Genomic DNA, 23,166 nt, shown 5'->3' on the forward strand with positions numbered 1-23,166 from the left:
CAGTAAGGACCTCAAGAGGAGCTTGCAGAAACTGCGAAAGTCGATGCTGGACGCCAAGCTGGAGAGAGTGGTCGGGACGGCCAAGTGTAAACCCGTGAAATCCGTGGAGTCGAGGTCTACGCAGACTGGTATCAGGTATCAGAACGTCGGCTCCAGGGGCACGTTCACCTCAATTTGGGAGATTTGTGCCATCGCCTTCACAGCCTTTTTCATCACACACCTGACGGAAAAGGGATGAACAAAAAGGAAAGGAATGTGGATGGGAGAACAAAGGGAACGTTTGGAAAAGGGCCCTTGAAGAGGGCATACAACGCATAAGCGTACAAGAGCTTATAGCTCCTTACCACAACGGGTTATGAACAGCAAAATACTCTGAAGGTTCAGGTTTCTGAAGTCAATTTCACTAAGTAAGTGTTTACCAAATATTTGGAAGCGCAATTGTGCATAGACTGGGCAGTTACATATTAGATGATAAGAAGTTCCATAATCGGATTCACAACTATCACAAACAGATGATTCAACGCGTTGAATATTTGCCATGCGATAGTTCAGTCGGCAGTGACCTGTCAAGGCCTTGACTAAGACACTGCAATTCTGTTTAGACAGATTAGCTAAATAGCTTGCTACTACCGGAGATGACTCCCGGATGTACAATTTTGTTTGATGATATGAATCCAGACTACTCCAATGCCATTTGTGCTGAGTGACAGCCCAAGAATTGATCAAAAGCTTCACCCAACACTTGGATATTGGAATAGCTGGCTCAGGACCAATAAAGTCATGCAATGCTCCATTACGAGCTAACTCATCAGCCAATTCGTTTCCAGCTATGGAAGAATGGCCAGGTACCCATATAAGGTGTAAAGTATTTACTGAATTCAGTTCCTCAATTTGAGTTCGACATGCGATTACTAACTTTGACCTTGAGTTGGCCGAGGCGAGAGCTTTAATATCTGCTTGGCTATCTGAACAGAAGTATATTACTTTGCCCATAATGCGTTGCTGCAGTGCAGATTGCACTCCACACATGATGGCAAATATTTCCGCTTGAAAGACTGTGCAGTGTGTACCCAGTGAGTGTGACTGTTCCAATCTCAGCTCACGCGAATAGACGCCTGCACCTGCTCTACCTTCGAGGAGGGAGCCGTCAGTGTAACAAACAATGCTGTCCGACATACTTCTCTCCAAATAGCCAGATGTCCACTCCTCCCGCGAGGGGAATTGTATTGAAAATGTCCTATAAGGAAAACTACTAACGTGTGTGAGATCACTTGGAGCAAGGAAAATTTTGTCCCAATCAACCATAAGCGGTAACAACGAAGTTTGTGTAGAACTGCGATTTACAGGATTCTCTTCCATAAAACCGAGTACCCATAATCGGTGAGTACAAGAAAATGCTTCTTGTTTGAGATGTATGTGTAGTGGGGCCACGTCGAGAGCAGCCGTGGGAGTTGAAGAGAACGCACCAGTCATTGCCATTAGGCACATCCTTTGAAGATGGCCTAATTTAGACTGAATTGTCCTCACTTCCCCCTTTTACCACCACACAAGACATCCATAAGCCAAAATTGGTCGTACAACTGTTGTGTAAATCCATTTGATATATTTGGGTTTAGGACCCCAAGTTTTACCAAAGGTTCGTCGGCATTGGCCGGAAGCCATACACGCCTTTTTGATTCTGAACTCAATGTTAGGAGTCCAGGAAAGCTTTGAATCCAAAATTAGACCCACATACTTTACTTGATCAGTTACATTGATTTCAGAACCAAAGAGATGTAATGGACGAATACCATTACGATTACGTTTTTCCGTGAAAAGAACAATAGATGTTTTATTCGGATTGACCGAAAGGCCATATTGATGACACCAACTTTCAACTACCTGAAGAGCATTTTGCATCAGGTCGAATAAGGTAGTAATGCACAAACCCACTACTAATGTAAGATAGTCGTTGGCAAATCCATAGGTAGGAAAACCATTATTGAGTAACCTCAATAGCGTATCTGCAACGAGATTCCACAAAAGTGGAGATAATACTCCCCCTTGAGGGCATCCGCAGACACTTAATTTCCTAATCGCTGCTTGACGTAATGTCGAGTGGAGATGTCGGTTTTTAAGCATCTGGTGAATCCATTTGGTAATAATATTAGGTAGGTATTAGAAAAACACATTGTCGAAAGCACCTTCAATATCTAAGAAAGCATCCAAGCACGATTGCTTTTGAGCGAATGCTTTCTCGATATCGTACACAACCTTGTGTAGAAGAGTCACGGTGGACTTTCCAGATTGGTAAGCATGTTGATTAACATGAAGAGGCATGTTTGCCAAACAGTCATCACGAATGTGATGATCGATAATACGTTCTAAGCATTTCAGAAGAAATGAGGTCAGACTGATGGATCTAAAACTCTTTGCTTCTTCATACGAAGCACGTTCTTCTTTTTAGGATAAACTTTACAGTGACATCCCGCCAGGATATGGGAATATACCCAGTAGCAAAACTGCAAACTAAAAGCTTTTTCAAAACATGTTTGATATGTTCAAAACCTCTCTGAAGTAGAACGGGATAAATCCCATCCTCCCCTGGAGATTTGTAGGGAGCAAAACTGTTAAGTGCCCATTGAATCGATTCAGTAGTTATGATTCTACGTGCTTGAGCCCAAGACCCATAGCTACATGAAAAGACATCAGGATCATCCGAAGATGTTATATCGACACATCCAGGGAAGCGCGTATCAAATAAGTGCTCTAACGATTCTTCATCAGAAGAAGTGTAGTCGCCATTTGGCTTGCGAATTTCGCCAACTTGGAAATCCTTGGATCTCGCAAGAATTTTATTCAATCGACTGGCTTCACTCAAATTGGAAACATTTGCACAAAGGTTTTTCCAGCCGGATCGTTCAACAGATCGTAGAGCCTTCTTGTAAGCTTTGCGAGCCAACTTGAAAGAATCCGTCCCTGCTGAATGGCGTCTGTTCCAACTCCTTCTGCACTGCTTCCTTAGCTTAGCCAAATCGGAATTCCACCAAGGGGTTCCTCTTGAGGTTTTTACAGAACGTAAAGGGCAAGCTTCTTCGAAAGCTTCCACGATGTGCAACGTTGTAGTATCAACTGCATCATCCAAGTCGGTAGGAGTTTCTATAGAAGGTAGATATCCATGAAATTTGGTAGAGAGCAACTCTGTGTAAAGATCCCAGTTTGTTGAACGGGGATTTCTAAAACGCAAGGTCTGCGAAGTAACATTCAAATGATCAAAGTAGATGTAGCGATATCGATTCGTCATCTGACACATGCCAATTCGTCAATTCGTGACTGATTCTATTGGAGCAAAGGGTTATGTCTAACACTTCTGCTCTATCCATAAAGGTTGGGCGATTGCCTAAGTTAAGTAAACTAAGTTCGGTACTACTTAAGTATTCCATCAAGCTGGAGCCTCTCAGATTGATATCCGAGCTACCCCAGATGATGTGATGAGCATTAACATCACTGCCGACAATTAGCGGAAGGCCTTTTGAAGTGCAATATATGACAACTCGTTTGAAAGGATCCGTAGGGGATGGTTCATCATGTGGTAAATAAACCGAACAATAAACGTATTTCCTGACGGGGGTTCCGCCAGTGGCATCCATTGTGACAGCACATACATCTCTGGTTGTTAGTTCAGAGATAAGTGTAGCAACAATAGCATTGTTAACAAGCCCACATGCACGCGGCACTGATCGAGAGTTTGCCATTTCTTTACTGAAAGCAGCAAAAACCGGGTTCACTAGGTTACCTAGGTAGAAGCTACCCTTGCGAAAATAGGGTTCCTGCACCAAAGCCACTTGGGATTTGTCATTTTGCATGAGTCTACAAAGATTAATCGTTGCTGTTCTTTTATGCTGAAGATTGATTTGAGCTATCTTAACTGAAGCCATTGCAAATCAAGATAATGCACTCCACAACTTCAGCATTAATATGAACAGCAACGATGAAACCAAATTGGTATTTTATCAAAAAAGTCAAAGACGAAACACAGAGTACAATGTGTATAACGCATAAAGCGAATCCATATAGGTGACAATTTGTTGAAAAACTAAATAAAAACATGCTCATAATCCCACCCTTATTTAACCTCAAGTTGAGATTGAATAAGAGTAGCCGATTATTTCGGAGAAGCAAAAAGTCAACTACGCCATAGCTCCGATTAGCGCAGTAAGGGCCAGATACTGTGAAGGGTGCCCTGATGCTTCAAAGGCTCCGTTAGCGGTTAGGTTCTTTTTAGACCCCCCTAACCATTCATTCGTAGGCACGGTAAGCATAAAGCCGCATCACACCAAGAATTTGGGGTCACCTGTATGGTGGACTTCTACCACCGGAACAGGCAATCCGTAGCGTTATTCTTAGCCAGATAACTGGCTGCCGACACCACTCAGCTATCTTGGCTGTTCGGGGGGAGAAGTTGACATTGACTTTACGTCAACTCTCAATGTGGCCGAACAGCCGAGGTGGCGACGGAACAGCTGGACGCCATAATCGACTTTGCGTCATCGAAGCATAATATCAGTAAGGACCTCAAGAGGAGCTTGCAGAAACTTCGAAAGTCGATGCTGGACGCCAAGCTGGAGAGAGTGGTCGAGGTCTACGCAGACTGAGGCCCAAGGCTGAGAGGTCTCAGCCGCACCAGACCAGGGAAATAGAGGGGGATGACGCCTCCTGGACCCTGGTCAAGAACAAGAGGAAACCGAAGACTACAAGGGCCGAAAAGAAGGCACAAACGAATGAGGGTAGCAAGAAGTCTAAGGTAGGCGCCAATCGCTCCAGGGGCGATGCCCTATTCATCAAAACGGACGAGGCTAAGTACTCGGACGTCTTGAAGGCGATGAGGAGTGACGTCAAGCTCGGTGAACTCGGCGCCGACGTACGTCGAATAAGACGTACCCGGACGGGCGAGATGATCCTCGAGCTAAAGCGGGGCGTCTCGCAAAAGGGCGCCGCCTACAAGAAGTTGGCGAAGGAAGTCCTAGGCGAGACGGTCAAGGTGAGGGCACTCACGACGGAGGTGAATCTAAGGGTTAAAGACCTGGACGTGATCACCGAAGTCGAAGAGCTCGTCACGGCACTGCGGCGACAGTGTGAAGTGGAGACGCCCACCGCAGCCGTTCGGCTACGGAAAGGTCCGGCAGGGACGCAGGTAGCATTGGTTCGGCTATCTGCAGCGGACGCCTCCAAGGTAGTCAAGTTAGGGAGCGTTAAGGTGGAATGGTCGGTATGCCCTGTGGGCATATACGAGCAACCCGAAGTTTGCTTCAAGTGCCTGGAACCGGGGCACAAGCAATGGGACTGCAAAGGCCCTGACAGAAGCAATCTCTGCCGACGCTGCGGATTGGAGGGACATAAGGCACAATGCTGCACGAACCCTCCCAATTGTTTGATTTGTTCCAGCAAAACTGTGAACAGCAAGCACCCCATGGGGGGTCGATGTGCCCGGCGTTTAAGCGTGCTGCAAAATCACAGTGCAGGTAACGCAGCTGGCTTGGTCGGCCTCGCCCGTGTGTTTGGTGTGCGCAGGTTTAGAGGAAACGGCGGAACACGTGTTGTTCCTGTGCTCACGTTTTCGCGCAATGCGTGACCACATGCTTGCCACATGTGGTCTGGACACTACCCCGGACAACCTAGTTCGGAGGATGTGTAAAGATGAAGTTGGCTGGAACGCCGTTTTATCGGCTATCGCCCAAATCGTCTCGGATCTACACAGAAGGTGGCGCGTGGACTCAAGGATGGCTAGTTCAGGCGCAAATAAGAGGTGTTCCAAGGGTTCGGAGTCGGCTTCATGGGTCATACCGGTGGTCATGCTCTGTGGTCGAACTCGATCCATTTATCGAACAAGTGGCCGCGCGAAGAACAACATGGTACCGTCGCTTTGGCGGCGTCGGTCAACCGGGCGGGTTCCGAGCCCGAGGACGGAAAGGGGTCCTCGTCAAGGCTGGGACAGGCGTAGGCACCGCGTCGGCAAGTCCCTCTGTGTGCTGGCGAATAGGCCCTATCGCAGAAAGGTCAATTTGGGGTGCACGCGGCATCATCATTCTTGATACCAGTCGTGCAGAGGGAAGCAGGCGCGAAATCGACCCTTCCCACTTTCCGAGGACATAGGGCGTGGTAAGGCTGGTGCTGGATGGTGAAAAATTTGAAGTGGTAGAAGAATTTGTGTATCTTGGAACAGTAGTGACGTGCGGTAATGATGCTACCCGTGAGGTGAAAAGGCGTATTGCAACTGCAAATAGGGCTTATTACGGATTTCGTAACCAGCTTAAGTCCCGTAGTCTGCAAACGAAAACAAAACTCGCGCTGTATACTACTCTGATTATTCCGGTGGCTTTATACGGCCATGAAACATGGACGTTAAAGGAGGCTGATCGGAGAGCTTTCGGAGTGTTTGAGCGTAAGGTGCTGCGGAAAATACAAAAAACTGCGGAAGCAACGAAAACCTAAAATTTCTACTTAACTTTCTTCAAATAAATAGGAATCATGTGTCTGTTCAGTCTCTTTCATATTCATGTTTCTAACCACATTTATATAACAAATTGAAAAAAATATAACCAAGAGTCTAAAAATCTGATTAAGTCAAGTTGAAGATTTGTATTTGAATCCAACACAATTTAAGGTTGTTAAGGTTAAAGTTTCAAATATATTTTTATTTTATTCAATTCATATTTTGAATATGCATTTAAATCGTCACCAGATCGTCTGCTCAAATCACCACAATTTTGGCAGGGGCCCCAAATTATCCAAAAGATGATAACAGGGAATACGGGATCATAGTATTTCGAACAATTTTCAAAACTTGATCTGCCCTAGTGTGAGTACAGTTAGTTAGTCCAACAAAACTAAGCTTGATTTACTGTTACTATAAACTAAGCAGAAAAGATTCCAGCGAGCGATCGCACTGCCGCCATGTATTGAACTCGAACATACTCACTCACCTTTTCTGATCACAACAACGTGACGAAGCACTCTACTGTCTCCTCGTCGGCTGGGTAAGGCGACGGAACCCTCACAAAACTGGCGAAAATTAAAACAAAGCGCAGAAATTGAATAACGTTTTCAAACTTGAACTTGGCGGGTTTACCTTCACATGAGGTGCCTTCCCTTCCCCCCTATCTCCTCTAGGTTTAGGCTTCGGTTTGGTTAACCTTATTATTTTTCTTTTCGGTTGATGACTTCTTCACCTTCGCCCGCGCTGCTGCCGGGTGAGTGTCTGCCAATGCAGCCACACGACGCTGAACCAGGAAGCAGCAATCTCCCTCACGTCAGCAACAGTACCTACATCGTGTGATGAAAGAAGACAGCGACGACAACGACAACGGCGGTGACGTGTGCCCTAAATGTTTGGAAATTTGCCATGTTTTGCCCTCGACCCTGAGGCGCAGCATTCTCTCGATGGCGAAATTATCTTAAGGGAACTGTTCATTAGAGGACGTGTGCTGCTGTTTCCGACTCAATATGTAGTTGGAAATAGACGTTCCAGCGGTACCCAGGCTTGGAGTTGAGGTCAGAGCCTTATTAGTTTTAGAGGTGATCGCATAACAGTAAATTTTTATTCATTCTTACCATTTAAGGACTCCCGTTGTCGTCGTCGTCATCGCCGTTACCGACGCAGCTACTTGCATTCTTCTGGCATGGGACAACATTGTACGATGGGGTATTTCTTTGATCTGGCTGGTCAAAATAGGGGATCGAATGAAAACTTAATAATGACTCAATCACATTACTCAACCATACTTACTGATCGACAGAAGAGAAAGATTTGCAAATTGGAATTTTTCAAAGTAGGGTTCGTCGCTTGCAAATTCAATCTTTTGATTCCGTAGAGGGTTTTTTTGTTATTGTGTCGAATATAGAAAGATATTCTTTAATCATTCCATTTTAGGAAATTTTGTCGTTTTGTTTTGAAAATATGTTTAGCACTCAAACACATTTTCTTATAGTTTTAACAGAACTAGTTTCTATCCGACTTTATTTCAGAACAGCACCACTGTTCGACGTGACGGGGCGGGATCCGCAACACATGCAATTTGAAAGGCGCGCTCGGAATTACCATTATTACTATTACATGCTGCTTAATAACGATCGAATAATGATCATCATTAGCGTGTGTGTGCGGTGCATGGCAGGGAGGATTTACTGCAGCTCAATAAGCCGCGAACCAATAATATTTGCACTGGGACCAGCAGCAGCAGCAGTGGTCCCGGGTTCCAGGAATCTTTATAATGCTGGCTGCTTCATCATCCAGGAGGGATCATATCGGGGCTAGTAATTTATTGGAGACGAAGCAATATTGGCTAGCGAACTGCAGCTGCGGCAGCCACCCGCACTGATGACCCTTCGTGGCAGAAACGGCAGCAAATTCTGGAGGATCTTCATGATTCACGGCGGGGATCGGAACCAACAACGCTCTGTGGTCAGCGGAAGAATAGATGGCAGGCTTCTATTGATCGGGAAGAAAGCTTTTATTAGGTCACGCTGCGCCTAGCCCCGTTCGGCGGCCAATACACGATCAATATTGGACCGTACTGCGCGGCGAAGAAGGACCATCTTGTTACTCATTAGCCGCAATTACCGTCAAAGCCGTGTGGCAGTAAATAATAATAGCGGTAATAATGGGACGCTGGCCAACAAGATACGATGTCATGCCGGGCACGATGAAATGTGTCCCAGCGGAATTTATGGGTCGATCCAAACGCGGCAACAACAACGCACTCGCCTAGTGTGGGAAAATGCAAAACATTTTTATCCAACGATCGCCCTCCGATCGGCTTCATTGGTCAATTGGGAATATCGCATTAGACTGGAGAACTGAAGTTAGCTTGGACAGATACAATATTACGTCTTAACCATGCTGATACTGTTGTATACTTATTTAATACAGATCCGGAGATTTATCCTGACTTCATGGAACGGTTATTACCATGGAATTGGAAAGCCAGTACATATGGCCTTTCTCTGGTGGATTTTGATTACAGGAAACCTTCATAGACTTCAATTATAATGATACAGCTCTTTCAGTTCATCGGATATTAAAACTAACCCACAGAGCCAGGCATTATTATTATTATTATTTATTTTAACAAAAATTTAGGAAGAGGGAAAAGCCCCTTTGAGTGAATTCCTTTCGAATTCTTTCTCAAAAAGGCACAAAACCTCTTCATCTGTTCAAAAAAACGTTATAATAATCATTACAATAAATAAAAAAAAATATATATATATATATTAGAGTGGGGCGTCATGGTCATTTTTTCAAATCAATGGTTTTTCGAAGCCATTCTGGGTCCTGAACAACTGTGCAGAATTTGGGACCGATTGGTTGCTTCCTCGCTTTCCGCATTGCGTTTGAAGTTTGTATGGAAATTAGTATGGGAGAACGTATATTTTTGCATTTCTACTACTAGAGGTTTCAGTTCATCGTAAACCAAGTGGCACATTACGTTAAAGTATAACCCAAAGGATGCCGAAAAACTTTGCCAAAGAAGGCACGTTGCTGGAACGTCCACGAAAAAAGTTATAACGCTTCGAAGATTGAGTGTTCAAACCATATGCAAAAAATCATTTATTCTGCCAGCACTGCCGAACTACGTGGAGCAATAATTTAACTGAGTGTTATTTCAAAATTATTGATTTTATAGGACTTTGGAGCTAATGGGAGATTTTCGGAATGATTTCACAAAGTAAAAATTCCGACTAGAAGGAAAATGGGTTTTGCCCTCTGACAATTACAGGTTGTCCGGTAGTGCTGGCAGAAACATTGATTTCTTGCATATGGTTTAAACAATCAATTTTCAAAACGAAATAACATTTTTTGTAGACCTTCCAGCTGCATATCTTCTTCGGCAAAGTCTTTCGGCATCTTCCAGGCTATATGCTAACGTATTGAGTCACGTGATTGATGATAAATTGAAGCCGCTAAGAGCAAAAATGTAAAAAAGTACATTTTCCCATACTAATCTCCATGTAAATTTAAAACGCGATGCGGCATGCGAGGTCGCAACCAATCGAGCCCATATTTTGCACAGTTGATAGGGGTCCCAAAACGATTCAGAAAAACCTTGATCTCACTTGATCGGACGAAGTTTGCGTTTTCCCATACAACCGCGCTCCACTCTAATATATATATATATATATATATATATATATATATATATATATATATATAATGAACGGCTCATCCGGAAGAAATTCATATCGGAGCCAAATCACACCAGGACGAGATACGAAGGGGGTTCCTTTAGATCAAAAATCTGAAATAAAATAAGAACAAGGGAAACAAAAGAGTATCAAATATTATAAAAAATATCACTGAAAAAGACTAATATATGATTCATTATCATTATATTTCTATGAGCAAGAACGTCGCGAATGGAAGTTGGAACAGAATAGCCTAAGTTAGTAATGTTATCAATGAATTTTTTCCTAGGTAAAACATATCGGGAACAAACAAGAACTATGTGATCAATGTCTTCATATGCTATTCCACAATCACAAAGATTAGTGTCATTCATATTGATACGATATAAATGACTATTGCATATATAATGGTTAGACATAAGTCGTGAAAATATGCAAATGAAATTTCGTCTAACAGGCAAATTAAATCAAGGAAAATGATTTACCTTCAGACAAATAGAATGGCAATAACGTCCTTTATCACTACAATTCCATGAAATTTGCCAGTTATTTATCGATTTTTTCTTTAATTTGGAAAAATATTCATCCGGAAATATATCCCGATTGAAAATAATTCCACGAAAAACGCCTAAATTTGCCAACGCATCAGCTTGTTCGTTGCCATAAATATTGCAATGAGCAGGAATCCACACAAATTTAATAACAAAACCTTTGGAATATAAATTGAATAGTAATTCTTTGAGCTTCAAAATAGTACGATTAATTTTGAAGCTGAAATTCATTGAATCTAAAGCATGTAAGCTACTTAAGCTATCAGAAAAAATAAAAAATATGTTCAGCTCGAGATTTTTTATCAAACAACATGCAAAATACAAAGCATTCAACTCAGCTATGAACACAGAACAAGGTGATTTTAACTTATAAAAATGAGCTAAATGATTATTATATACACCAAATCCAGCAGTATTTCTAATTAAAGAACCATCTGTAAAATAAAATCTGTAGAATTGTTCCCAATGAATCTTCGTTCGAATAATGAATTAGCAAATTTTGAATGAAGATGATTTAGGAATATACTTCAGTTCTTCAAATAAAGATAAATCTACATATGGACGATATGAATGAACATTTATACTTAATTTATAAAAATCATCACAAGAAATTGGAACAATGTTTTCAGCGGAACAATAAATAAATGAACACAGAATTCTACTAGTGGGATTTATTTCAAGTAAAGACTTCAATGTACAAATTATTGGATGATTATTGGCCATACAATTTAGCAAAAATTTACAATTCAACTCATCAAAACGAATTTTCAGAGGAATAACACCAGCTAAAACCTCTATTGATTTGGTATGAGTGGAATTCATTAGTTTTAAACAAATTCTTAAACTTCGGAATTGTATTTTCTCAAGTTTGGAAAAAAATGTTTGACCACCTTTCCAAAAGCAAAACAACCATATTCCATGACTGAGCAAATAGTAGTTTTATAAAGTGTTATTAAATCAGAGGGATGAGCACCCCACCAAGTACCAGTAATTGTACGAAGGAAATTAATTCGTTTCAAACAAATTGTCTGAATATATTTAATATGAGTATTCCACGTCAATTTTTTATCAAACCAGATGCCAAGACATTTATAAGTCAAAACTTGTTCTATTTCATGACCATTTAAATATAGTTGGATATTAATTAAAGAATGTTTACGAGAAAATAAAATGAATTTCGTTTTCTCAATAGAAAATTTAAAACCATTGTTATGTACCCACATATCAATATTATCCAAACAACATTGCATGAAATGACGAATGATTTCTCTATTGCTTCCGCTTATAAATAAAGCATTATCATCAGCAAATTGAATTAAATAACAACCATTAGGAATAATGGAAGCAATATCACTAGTAAATAAATTGAGCTTGCTTGAGCTTGAGCTTGATTGACTGCTCGTAGTTGCTACTCCTTTATGACCAGATCAGCTGTTCTTGCACAGGGAACCAATAGATGTTTGCTTGGGACTAGCACACATCTTCAATGTACAAGTACTGGTGATCTCATTTGTTAGATCACACTGGCACCTGCCACGTCAGAATGCAAGTCAATATTGGGAAGGGGGAGGAAATGATGATGCAATCACTTGCCCACTGCAAGCCGAATATGCCTCTGCATTTGCAACGAGTTCATGCGGAATTTGTTGGAATTTCTGGGTTAGGTTGGAGAGGCAGAGGTCCGTCTTGGTTAACGATCTGCCAATGTGATAGATAGGAGAAGGTAACTGATGGAATTTTTAATTGGATGTAGGAAACGAGCTCTATAGTTCATTTCCAATTCTATCAGATTACTGTTAGAATACTCAAGTTGAAGGTATAGGAATAATAATGGAAACGGTATGGAAGTCCATTTCCAGTTCTAGCGATTGCTAGAACATGAGAAATAAAGAGAAAGATTCAAAGTAGGAGAATGGAACGGACCTGGGATTGAACCCACGACCTCCTGCGTATGAGGCAGAAGCAGTAGCCATATGACTACCAAGCCCGCGCAATATCACTAGTAAATAAATTATATAAAAATGGACTTAAACAAGATCCTTGTGGAAGACCAAAATAACTATAACGAATCAATTTGGAAGAACCATTATGATAGAAATGCATTATTTTGAACGAAAATAAATTGTACAAAAAATTGGAAATAATAAAAGGTAAATGAAGATCATTCAATTTATTAAATAGCAGATCAATTATAACAGAGTCATACGCACCAGAAACATCAAGGAACGTAGCAACATCTTGTTTTTTGCCTTTCTCGTATACTAAGTATACGGTAAAGGCTATATGATCGCTCCAAAAACAAACTTTTTATAGAAGGCCCGGAGACCCATAGTGTTATATACCAATCGACTCAGTTCGACGAATTGAGGTGATGTCTGTGTGTGTGTGTGTGTGTGTGTGTGTGTGTGTGTGTGTGTGTGTGTGTGTGTGTGTGTGTGTGTGTGTGTGTGTGTGTGTGTGTGTGTGTGTGTGTGTGTGTGTGTGCGCACAAAACGACGCAAAAAATGTCACTCATATTTCGGGCACTTATCCTCAACCGATTTCGACGCAGAATCCTTTCCCATTGTTTCCTATTGAAAATTGGCCAGGTCGGACTATGGGATCGGAAGTTATGGCCAAAATACAAATTTATACGTAAAAATCGCGTAAAAAATGTCACTCATTTTTCGGGCACTTATCCTTAACCGATTTGCTCGCAACAAATTGCATTCGACGCAGAATCTTTTCCCATTGTTTCCTATTGAAAATTGGCCAGGTCGGACTATGGGATCAAAAGTTATGGCCAAAATACAAATTTATACGTAAAAATCGCGTAAAAAATGTCACTAATTTTTTGGGCACTTATCCTCAACCGATTTGCTCGCAACAAATTGCATTCGACGCAGAATCCTGTCCCATTGTTTCCTATTTAAAATTGGTCAGATCGGACTATGGGATCAGAAGTTCTGGTCAAAACACAAATTCATACGAAAAAATCGCGTAAAAAATGTCCCATTTTTTCCTATTGAAAATTGGCCAGTTATGGCTAAAATGCAAACTTTTACGAAAAAATCGCGTAAAGAATGTCACTCATTTTTAGGCATTTATTTTCAGTTTATTTGCTCGCAACAAGTTGCATTCGACGCAGTATCCTGTCCCAATGTGTCCTATTGAACATTGGCCAGATCGAAATATGGGATCGGAAGTTATGACCGAAACACCATTTTTACAAAGTATACGAAAAGGCTATATGTTCGCTCCAAAACCAAACTTTTACAGAAGGCCTGGAGACCCATAGTGTTATATACCAATCGACTCAGCTCGATGAACTGAGATGATGTCTCTGTGTGTGTATGTGTGTGTACGGTGCGTGCACCAAAAGTGCGAAAAGTTTAGCTCACTTTTTGGTACTTATTCTCATCCGATTTACTTGCAACAAATCCCATTCGACGCGAGATCCTGTCGTATTGTTTTCTATTGAAAATTTGGAAGATCGGACTATGGGCACAAAAATTATGGCCAAAATGCTTTATGTTATAAAAAAGCGCGTAAAAAAGTCTAGCTCATTTTTAATGCACTTACCCTCAATCGATTTACTCACAACAAATTGCATTGGACGCGGAATCCTATTCTATTATTTTCTATTGAAAATTGGCCAGCTTGGACTATAACCTTTCTTGTGCTACAAAGTTGTACCGAAAGGCTATAATTTCTCTCCGAAAACGAACTATCGGATGCTTGTCTGGTAGAAGGACTTGTCTTGGTAGAAGGACGGTTATGAGATTCATATCATAACAAATATTGCCCTCCGCTCGCTTGATGGGAATGACATTTTCGTTTTCTTTTTGTGTAGTCAGAGCTTCAGTTTAACAAACATCCAAATGTGATATCCTTAAAATATATAACTGGGTAAAATAAAACAGGGGTATGTACATCAAAAAGATTGGAAAAGGAAAAAAATGTAGAAATTCTTATTAGCATATTGTAGATCAAGTTGAAAACCGAACCGAGATCTCGCGTTTTCAACTGGATCTAAAATATCTTGGCTTGAAATAATCCGATTTTCATAGAACGGACAAAGAAGTTTTTCTTTTTTACTCCTAGCTTTTTTACTATTACCTTTTTTACTGAGCTAGTAGCTCATCTACTTTCAAGCAAACACATTTTACGAAAGTCGAGAAAGGCACCATCACCGCTAGGTGGATTAATCTGGGTTTTTTATTAAAAGACAATTGTATTTGCGAAGATAAAAGCGCAATACAATCACGAGTACCGCTACCTTTCCGGAAGCCATATTGAGTAGGCGAATAAATTTGATTTTTTTCAGCCCACAGTTCTAAACGGTTCAAAATCATTCTTTCCATAAGTTTACGTATACATGATAACAAAGTAATAGGTCTACGACTATCAACTAACGATGGATCTTTACCAGGCTTAAGAATATTAACTACTTTAATGAAGCGCCATTCTAGAGGAATAATATTTTGGAATAAGAAAGAGTTATATGAAGAAAGTAAATGCAATTTCCCGTCAAAAGGTAATTTTTGTAATATAATGAATTTTATATTATCTAATCCAGGAGCAGTATTCTTGGTGACTGATAATGCCAAGTCCATTTCTTCAACAGAAAATTCTGCATTGAGTTCTGGAAAATAATTGAATTTTTGATTATTTCTAAAGCCTAAACAAGAAGGAACAAAATCAGGACAAATTTTAGAAGCAAATTGGTCAACCCAATCCTCTGTATATTCCAAGATAGGTTGAGACGAAGAATTATAGTTTCTTAAATTACGTGCAACAGACCACAATGTGGATAAAGAGGTATCATTGTCGAGATTTTGTATGAAATTTTTCCAATAATTTCTTTTTTTGAATTTCGTTATTCTAGTGAATTGTGCTTCTGCTTTGCAATATAGAAAATAGTGTTCTCTAGATCCTAGTTGACGAAATTTTTAAAAGCAAACGACTTATTTTTCAGAGCGACGGAGCAATCGTCATCCCACCAAAACGTAGGATTTTTTTCTTTGGGGAAGTCGAAAGATTTTTTTTAGTTTGACTCTTCTGTAAACATTGGATCAATATTTTTAAAAACATATTATAATTTTGAAGGGGTGAAATTGAATTGTCAAAGTTAGTTAATGAATGAGATATTAAATCAGAAAATTTATTCCAATCAACATTTACAGTTAAATCAGGAACAATAATCTCTTCAGATACCACTTTATGAGTTTTATTATAAATTGATATTATTATTGGTAAATGATCACTACCATTTGGGTCATCAATGATTTTCCAAAAAGAGTTCATGGATAATGAAGTAGAACAAAGCGATAGATCTATACATGAATGACGATCAGGGGGAACAGCAATTCTAGTAAATGAGCCGTCATTAAGAATATTCAAATTTAGTTCATCGATTAAATCCATAATCAACGAACCTCTACCATCAGTTTTGTCACTACCCCAAGCAGGATTGTGAACATTAAAATCACCAAGTATATGAAAAGGAGGAGGAATTTCAGCCAATAAATATTTTAAATGAGAAATAGAAAAGTTTGCTCTAGGAGGAATATACAAACAAATAATTGAAAACGTCAAACCATAATGATTAATTGAAATTGCAATGTATTCAATTTGTGAATTTAATGAAATATCTAAATATTTAAACTCAATATTATTACGAATGCCAAATAAAACTCCTCCATATGGATCATCACGATCTTTTCGAATAATATTGAATGAAGGAATACAAAAAGATTTCTCCTGAACTAGCCATGTTTCATTAATACAAATTATATCTATATTATTATTATGTATTAAAGCTTTTAATCTATCGTTTTTATGAATAATACTATGACAATTCCATTGTAAAATGTTCAATTTATTATTGTTAGTAGCCATTAAGATGAAAAGAAAGAACTAATGAGGGGCCAAAATGAATTTATTTTTTCAAGAATAGAAGCCAAAAAAGGAAGACATTTCTTAATGATATTTTTCCAAAAATCACTAAGTCCTAAAAGCTCTATTAAATCTTCCAAAATACTCAAAACAGAATTATCGTTACATTCATTACTGTGAAGATTAGTATTAGTATTAGTTTGATCGTAATTATTTCTAAATTATTATGAATATTATTTTCAGAATTAGGAATAGAATTAGAAGGAGGGACAAGATGAGGGAAATTATTATAATGAGATGTTGAGGGTTGAGGATCGCAACTGTAATCTTGTCTTTTGGGTGAACTATGATTTCTTTTTCTTTTGCTAGGAGGTTTATAAACAAAATTATCATTGATTTCATTTACATTCTCATCTTCAACTTTTAATAGTGGCTCAAATGTATTCAAAGAGATAGAATTGTCAGAAGATTTAATTACTTTTGATTAGTACAATCGATTTTAATTTCTAATTGTTGATAAATTTTTGTTGGGTGGAAATGAAAACTGAACAATCTTTGAATGAATGATGAATTTTTCTACAATAAATGCAAACATCAGATTGTTTCTCGCAATCAGACGAATTATGAACATCACCGCATTTAGAACATTTCGGTTTGTTGGAGCAAAAATGTGATGTATGCCCAAAAAGAAGACAACGATTACAATGCATAAGTTTTGGGAAATAAAGTCTAACATTAAAAATAACATTATCAATAAGAACAAAATCGGGAAGAATAGATCCAGCAAATGTTACTTTTATACAATTAGAGTGCTCATATTTAGTTTCTTTGTCAGAGTATCTTAATTTTGACAAACGAGTGCAATCTAATATCTTAACCGCTTTAATAGATTTATTTTTGAAAATACCTGAGCCGTGATTGATAACATCTGAACAATCTAAAAATTCATCATAAATAATTCCGTTGATTTCACATGAGTCGCATGGAGCGTATACTCGGTATAAATTGAAAAATAATTTTGAATTCAATAAATCATTGGCATCATTGCGAGAACCAAACACAACTCTCAATTTATCAAGGGAATTTTTTTTGATTTCTTTGACTGATTTATATAATTTATACACTTCAGAAGAAATCAATAAAACATTAATTGGTTTTTCCTTTTTTCGGAAATAAACAACAAATGGGCCAGAAAAAGTCGAGGGATACATTTTGATTCGAAATGGTTTATGAGATTGAGCAGTAGATGGATCATTATCATTCCCAGAGTTTGTATCACCTGCATCAGTCTCCATCACGGAGAATTGAGGGGGGGGCTCAAAACCAACAAAATAATGAAAAATAAAAATATAAAATATAAAAAAAATAAAGAAATAATAAGAAAAGTGATACTTAAAATCTCCAAACTTCGAAACTTCAGTCACCAGACACCAACTCCTGCCGCATCCACACAGTGATTCCAATCTTCAAAATCCTCAATAGCAGGACTTCAAAAGCTCCTACCGCATCCACACAGTGATTCTAATCTTCGAAATCCAGTCCAAAACCTGAAAATAGAGAGAAAAAAAAATGACAAGCGCAGAAAAAACCGTCTAACCTGGTCAAGGCCTACTTACCAAGATGAGCCAGGCATTTAAAACAACCTCAAAAGCCTCAAAAGCTGACAAAAAAAAAAGTAGTGAGAAAATCATCAAAATTCAAAGTAAGTAAACGCGTTTCTGTAAATACCAACTGGTCAATTAACTATAGATTGATGTATATCCATCCTTTATGAAACCTATCTATTTCTCTTCAGGAGTTTTTAAGAATATTTGCGGGGTTTGATCGTGCTTTTTGTTCAACGCATGATATAATAATGCTATAACATAGCTTAGGAACATTGCAGTTAATAACTATGGAAATGCTTAATGAATACGTAGCCTAGTAGGGGATATAATGGTAACAAAACAAACCATTGCGAGCAAGTCCTTGATTTGGGTTTCAACTAATTCGCAAATTTTGCAACCTATCCACTCAAAGTCTTCACGAACGGAAGAATTCAATCTGCTGGTCGCTCATCAACAGCACTATCAAAACGAATCTATCTACGAGCGGCAACATCATTCGCCGAGTGGCGGAGCTTCTTAGAATTCGAAAAAGCTTATGTTACTTGACACGAGAGGCGGAACCGCCTCATCAGCAGTCAGTTCTGTTGGTCAGATTTTTGCTGCTTGCAGATTCCTACCGGGTCTGAATCCGGTATGGCGAGCTACTACACCAGCAGCTCCATCTCATCCCGTATCATCGCGTCATCGTTCGGTACGGACGCAACTCGTTAGAGGCCGATGATAAATTATCATTAGAGCACCTGGCAATGGCGGGGATGGATAGGGTGGGGTTCTTCGCGCATCCAAGGTGATCCGTATGGAATTACACAACCCATAAGTCATGGTCGAGGTTTTGGCCGCATGATCAGTCAGTGCTGTGGTACTGGGAGAGAGTCGCCACGGACGGTTAGCCGCTTGAATGTGTCTGGTAATGAGCTGGGTAATCAATCTTTGTTTTGCGGCACGGTGAATGAAGCATTCAATCAAGACAATATCTTGACCCTGGATATTAGGGAGTTGTTGGTGGACGTCAGAGGGGATGCATAGTTTGAATTCGATCTATTGGAAAAAGGTAAATGAGAATTTATTAGAGGCATTTATGGAGTTATGTAACTGTTCTATGGTTAAGATCAATGACGAAACATAAAGAAGCTGGATGACGTAGAAAAAAAAAACAGAGGACAAAGGGTTTCTTCCACGGTTTTCTTGTTTGAGCCGCTGTGTGTTTAATCGAAAGACTATAATCAATGCCTTGAATTCAGCAACAATCCAAATAGTATTCATTCAAGATCACACAGTGAGTGGCTTGCAGAATAGTGTGCACGTGAATTGTTTAGCGTCTATGCAAAACGTGTTAATCTAAGTTATACTCCTAAATAAACTACACTATCCAACAAAATTGACCTTTTTTTCGCTTACTTCAAATATTTTCAGTGTACTCAATTGATTTTACGCTGAATTCAGATACATATTCAGATTTTCTGTAACACGTCCAGTTTTTGAGATAAACAGATTTTAATTCACAAAAGTACGTATTTCCATAGAAATTTGGTTTTTCTCCTCTGCAAAGCTGAATTTCTGCTCCTCACTTTGAGAATATAGTTTGCTTTCATAGAAAAAGTCATTTAGAATCATTATTGGTTGTTGTATTTTATTTGTCACATACATTTGTTGTGAAAAACGGAATTTAATTCACAAAAGTACATATTTTCATAGAAATTTGGTTTCTCTCCTCTGAAAAGCTGAATATCAGCATCTCACTGTGTGAACAAAGTTTAAATATCATAGGATGGGCCTTGAAGAATGCACAAGAGTTGTGCAAAATAAAATTCAATAACCCATATGCATTTTACCAAAATAAAATTCAATTAACCCATATGCATTACATTTTACATTTTACGGGGGCAGCAGGGACTATGTCCAAGGGCTTGACGATCCCTCCCCAGGCCATCTGCGAGTTGTGGCGCCTGCCTAGGATGTGGTAGGGCTTGACAGTGGGGCCTGTTAAACCTCCATAAAAAGGTGCATGTATCCGCAAGTAGGCTCCGCCAAAGCTACCGTGTGCCGCTCAAAGCGCACAAGCCCAAGTCCTGGTGTTAGGTGGGACGCTAAACAGCCCTGACACGACGGCCCTCCGACGAGACAGGAGGTTTGCGCAGGCCCAATAAGCCGCCTGTAAAAACAATTATTACGAACGACATAGAAGATAATACGACTCGATACAATCGGCAACGACCTAGGCGACGAATAAAGGATCACGATTGGAAGCTTGGGTCATGGAACTGCAAGTCGCTAGGCTTCGCAGGTTGCGATAGGATAATCTACGATGAATTACATCCCCGATACTTCGATGTCGTAGCGCTGCAGGAAATCTGCTGGACAGGACAGAAAGTGTGGAAAAGCGGGCATCGAGCGGCTACCTTCTACCAAAGCTGTGGCACCACCAACGAGCTGGGAACCGGCTTCATAGTGCTGGGAAAGATGCGCCAACGCGTGATTGGGTGGCAGCCAATCAACGCAAGGATGTGCAAGCAGAGGATAAAAGGCCGTTTCTTCAACTATAGCATCATCAACGTGCACTGCCCACACGAAGGGAGATTCGACGACGAGAAAGAAGCGTTCTATGCGCAGCTGGAGCAGACATACGATGGATGCCCACTGCGGGACGTCAAAATCGTCATCGGTGACATGAACGCTTAGGTAGGAAGGGAGGAAATGTACAGACCGGTCATCGGACCGGAAAGTCTGCATACCGTATCGAACGACAACGGCCAACGATGCATAAACTTTGCAGCCTCCCGCGGAATGGTAGTCCGAATCACTTTCTTCCCCCGCAAGAATATCCACAAGGCCACATGGAAATCACCTAATCAAGTAACGGAAAACCAAATCGACCACGTTCTAATCGACGGTAAATTCTTCTCCGACATCACGAACGTACGCACTTACCGCAGTGCGAATATTGAATCCGACCACTACCTCGTCGCAGTATGTCTGTCGGAGTCGTCCGCCGCGGCTTAACATTGGGCGGCTACAAGATGGTAGACTAGCCCAAGACTACGCGCAGCAGCTGGAAGTGGCACTCCCAACGGAAGAGCAGCTAGGCGCAGCATCTCTTGAAGATGGCTAGAGAGATATTCGACCCGCCATTGGAAGCACCGCAACCGCTGCACTAGGCACGGTGGCTCCGGATCAGAGAAACGACTGGTATGACGGCGAATGTGAGCAGATAGTTGAGGAGAAGAATGCAGCATGGGCGAGATTGCTGCAACACCGCACGAGGGCGAACGAGGCACGATACAAACGGGCGCAGAACAGACAAAACTCGATTTTCCGGAGGAAAAAGCGCCAGCAGGAAGATCGAGACCGTGAAGAGACGGAGGAACTGTACCGCGCTAATAACACACGAAAGTTCTATGAGAAGTTGAACCGTTCACGTAAGGGCCACGTGCCACAGCCCGATATGTGTAAGGACATAAACGGGAACCTTCTTACGAACGAGCGTGAGGTGATCCAAAGGTGGCGGCAGCACTACGAAGAGCACCTGAATGGCGATATGACAGACAACGGTGGCGGTATAGTAATGAACCTAGTAGCACGCGTGCAGGACATGCGACTTCCGGCTCCGAATCTCCAGGAAATCCAGGAGGAGATCGGCCGGCTGAAAAACAACAAAGCCCCTGGAGTTGACCAACTACCAGGAGAGCTGTTTAAACACGGTGGTGAAGCACTGGCTAGAGCGCTGCATTGGGTGATTACCAAGGTTTGGGAGGATGAGGTTCTGCCGCAGGAGTGGATGGAAGGTGTCGTGTGTCCCATCTACAAAAAGGGCGATAAGCTGGATTGTAGCAACTACCGCGCAATCACATTGCTGAACGCCGCCTACAAGGTACTCTCCCAAACTTTATGCCGCCGATTAACACCAATTGCAAGAGAGTTCGTGGGGCAGTACCAGGCGGGATTTAGGGGTGAACGCTCTACCACAGACCAGGTGTTCGCCATACGTCAGGTATTGCAGAAATGCCGCGAATACAACGTGCCCACACATCATCTATTTATCGACTTCAAAGCCGCATATGATACAATCGATCGGGACCAGCTATGGCAGCTAATGCACGAAAACGGATTTCCGGATAAACTGATACGGTTGATCAAGGCGACGATGGATCGGGTGATGTGCGTAGTTCGAGTTTCAAGGGCATTCTCGAGTCCCTTCGAAACCCATAGAGGGTTACGGCAAGGTAATGGTCTTTCGTGTCTGCTATTCAACATCGCTTTGGAGGGAGTAATACGAAGGGCAGGGATTGACACGAGTGGTACGATTTTCACGAAGTCCGTCCAGTTATTTGGTTTCGCCGACGACATTGATATCATGGCACGTAACTTTGAGAGGATGGAGGAAGCCTACATCAGACTGAAAAGCGAAGCTAAACGGATTGGACTAGTCATCAACACGTCGAAGACGAAGTACATGATAGGAAGAGGCTCAAGAGAGGTCAATGTGAGCCACCCACCACGAGTTTCTATCGGTGGTGACGAAATCGAGGTGGTTGAAGAATTCGTGTACTTGGGCTCACTGGTGACCGCCGATAACGATACCAGCAGAGAAATTCGGAGACGCATAGTGGCTGGAAATCGTACGTACTTTGGACTCCGCAAGACGCTTCGATCGAATAGAGTTCGCCGCCGTACCAAACTGACTATCTACAAAACGCTTATAAGACCGGTAGTTCTCTACGGACACGAGACCTGGACGATGCTCGTGGAGTTTTCGAAAGGAAAGTGTTGCGTACCGTCAACTGGGGGGAAGATGATCATTGAGGTGAAGATGATCATTTGATGTGTCAGTCAAAAGTGCCAAATTTTTTTATGAAACGGTAGTCAACAATATTCTCCGTTCAAGTAATGTTACCGCTAGGTAGAAATCCGAGTTTTTCGATTATAATCATGAAAATGTATTTTGTGGAAGAAAGAGAGAGATAGCCATAAAT

Source organism: Armigeres subalbatus, chromosome 3 (genome assembly GCF_024139115.2).
Source record: "Armigeres subalbatus isolate Guangzhou_Male chromosome 3, GZ_Asu_2, whole genome shotgun sequence".
Taxonomy (NCBI): Eukaryota; Metazoa; Arthropoda; class Insecta; order Diptera; family Culicidae; genus Armigeres; species Armigeres subalbatus.